The sequence below is a fragment of the Oryx dammah genome, unplaced genomic scaffold, assembly GCF_014754425.2.
Source record: "Oryx dammah isolate SB20612 unplaced genomic scaffold, SCBI_Odam_1.1 HiC_scaffold_3275, whole genome shotgun sequence".
Classification (NCBI taxonomy): domain Eukaryota; kingdom Metazoa; phylum Chordata; class Mammalia; order Artiodactyla; family Bovidae; genus Oryx; species Oryx dammah.
In genome coordinates this window covers 1-3,031 of record NW_024073303.1, presented here as the reverse complement: position 1 = coordinate 3,031, position 3,031 = coordinate 1, and the positions used below count along the sequence as shown (strand labels likewise).

At 55.0% G+C, this 3,031-nt stretch overlaps 1 long non-coding RNA gene across 1 annotated transcript; it reads right to left on the bottom strand.

Moving 5' to 3' along the window:
- Positions 1–244: 244 nt before the first annotated feature.
- Positions 245–3,025, bottom strand: LOC120859803. Its single transcript, XR_005720156.1, has 2 exons — positions 2,110–3,025; positions 245–619 (listed from the first exon to the last, which is right to left on the bottom strand). It is a non-coding gene; the product is annotated as an uncharacterized LOC120859803 (long non-coding RNA).
- Positions 3,026–3,031: the final 6 nt, after the last annotated feature.

Genomic DNA, 3,031 nt, shown 5'->3' with positions numbered 1-3,031 from the left:
TTTTCTGCACTGTTACTTTCTGAGCTTCAGAATGCATAATTAATTAGACGGATTCAGCAACTGGAAGATTCCTCACGGTGGATCCGAGCCCTGTGGAAGGTGAGTGACTGTGGTAGCACAGATGGTGGGGGAGACCATGGAACTGCCCGGATCCATCAAAACAGATCCAAAGGAAGGCTTGCACGCTCCTGGGGATGAAGACTGCAGGGAGAGCGCCCGAGAGATCAGTACATGAGCAATGCTCTGTGAGTTGACCAGAAGGTACAAACTCAACGTTGATCTGTAGTTACCGTTCAGAAGAACCTATTGAGTAGGTTACACTTTGGATTTATGAGAACCATGTTCTAGGGAAAAAGTTACAAAGAAGTTCTGAGAGAGAGGTGGAGTGTGATACAGGACAGCTGGACAGAAGGTCGTTTCCATCCTGTGGTCAGACTGCATCACTGAAGAGGACACGATGAACACGGGGGGCTACTGGTTCTCATAAATGGACTGACTCCGCCTGTCCGCAGAGCTCCTCAGAGGCCTGTGGACCCAGAGGACGGCACCGAGCATGCCCAGGAGCAGGGGCACCTTTAGGAAGACCAGGAGCAGGAAGTGGGCGCTGCCCAGCAGGGGCCTGTGGGGGACACGGGGACGGACAGTGAGCAGCATCCCTAGTGGGGACCCTGGTCCCTCAGTCCCTCCCCAACCCCGTCCCTGTGCCCTGAGTCCAGGACCATCCACGTAAGCATCACCCTCGGACAGGGCAGCCCCGCTCTAAGGCCCTCTGCTCGCTTGTCTCTGCTTAATAATAGCCCTTGAGAGTTAGGACTGTGAGCATGAGGGTGGATGTGGCTGTGAGGGTCACATGAGGAGGAAGACCAGGGATCCTGGCGCGATCTGGGCAGGAGAAGGAATTTTTCCAAGGCCCTCCACATGTGGGGTTATCCTTTCCAGGGTATAGTAATCAGTAGTCGGCTTTTTTTGTGTGATGTCTGCTCTCCTGTAAACAGATTTCCCAAAAAGAAAGGGACTGCTTTATTCACTGGTAGAAACTGGTACCAGCCTGATACCTCCAAAGACCCAAGGTCTAAGAGATGTGGGTTCGATCCCTAGGTCAGGAAGATCCTCTGAAGTAGGAAACTGCACCCACTCCAGTATTCTTGCCTGGAAAAGTCCATGGGCAGAGAAGCCTGCTAGTCTACAGTCCATTGTGTCGCAAAGAATTGGATATGACTTAGCAACTGAGGACGTATCTCCAAAGGTCAACACTTAAAAGTCTCTGGTATACTCTAATAATCATGGCTGATAGATGTTGGTGTTCGGCAGAAACCAATACAGTTCTGTAAAACGATTACCATTCAATTAAAAAATAAATTAATTTTTAAAAGTCTGTGATATACTCTATACTTCATAATCTAATATAAAATAAAAATTAAATTTAGAAAAGTTGTATGGGGAAAAGTCAAAGCAAAAAAAAAAACTGCATGGTAGTTGATGGATGAGTAAATGACCACCTTAGTTCTCTCTGCCATTCGACCCTGGGGCCTTCAACAGGAGGGCACCAATGACCAGGGCTGGGGAGAGAGAGGGGACAGAGTGCCGCTGCCACCAATGCCCAGGGCACCTGCTTCCTCCCTGCCCTGGGCCGGGGTCCTGAAGGCTCCTTCGGTGGGACACTTGCACTTTTTTCTCTGCCTGGAACCCTGGATACCGGGGCCCTCAAATCCTGCAGGTGTCTCCTAAAAGGATTTAGCCAGGTGTCCCTGATTATCATGTATTAAATAGCAAATCTAATCACCTTCCCCACACACTCTCACCAAACCCCAGTGACTGGTATCTCTCTGTAGTACTCATGATAAACTGCCATATTTACATAGGAGCTCTGTGTGGACTGGTCCAGGGCGTGACTTCCCCCTTACAGCACAACTCTCAGCAGAGCTGGATCCTGTCTGGGTGGTCTTACCTGCATCCACAGCAGAGCACCAGGCACATAGTAGGACCTTCACAGTCAGGTGTGGGAATAAACGAGGGGCCCAGAGACGGGAGACCCAAATCCCCCACCTGTCCCCTCACCCAGAAGAGAAACCACCCAGGTGCCAATGTCCTGGAATGTGGGCCCCTTACCGCGGAGGTTGGCTGGGATCGGGGGTCTCCTGACCAGAAGCGGTGCTCCGGGTGGGCACTGGCAGGGTCGTGGGAGAGGCTGGGGAGCCTGTGGACCTCTCGGGGCCGGTGGCTGCAGCAGGGGCTGCGGGAGAATCACAAGGCAGGCCCCGTTTCCTTCCCCGGGTCCCACACTCCGTCCCCGTGTGGCTGTGACTCACACAGTCAAGGTCACTCAGGCCATCTGGTCAGATGTGCGTGTCCACCGCCCCCCATGGCCTCACCCAGGCCTCCAGCACCCTGGGAACCCCGCCCCCACCCCTCCAGATGCACCCTGGCCAGGTGGGCACAGTCAATGCCAAGTGGAAAGCAAGAGGGGCAGACAGGGTCAGCCTGGCAGGGAAGGGCAAGTCCCGAGGGACAGAGTAGGGGCTCCTTTATAAGCTTTCCTTGGGATTACAAGAGAAACCCCCAGAACGCCAGGATGTCCTTCCAGAACACTGTAGGGCCACTGGTGGCCTCTGGGCCAGCACAAGGGCAGGGCGGGTACTGGACGCAGGGATCGTGGTGGAGAAGCCCGGTGCAGGTGCGGGCTCTGGAGCAGGTCCCACCCCTGGGCTCAGGGGCAGGCCTGTCTCAGGTCCTCAGGGCCCCAAGGTCAAGGCCAGCCTGTATGCAGTGGGGCCTTGTGAGAGTGCACCCCCCGTAGGCAGGACCCTGCACAGGCCAGAAAGAGACACGGGCCCCTTGAGAGTGGATGTGCCCTTGTGAGGAGAACAGGCAGCCTGGACCCCAGAGCAGGATGCCCGCCAGCCCGTGAAGCAGGAAGACGCCCACCTTGATGGTGTCCCCGTGTAGCTCTAGGGTGGCCCCAGCCAGAGACAGAGATGCGCCTGTGTGCAAACGAACATGGGCCCAAGACACCACCCACAGCCAGCTCCCC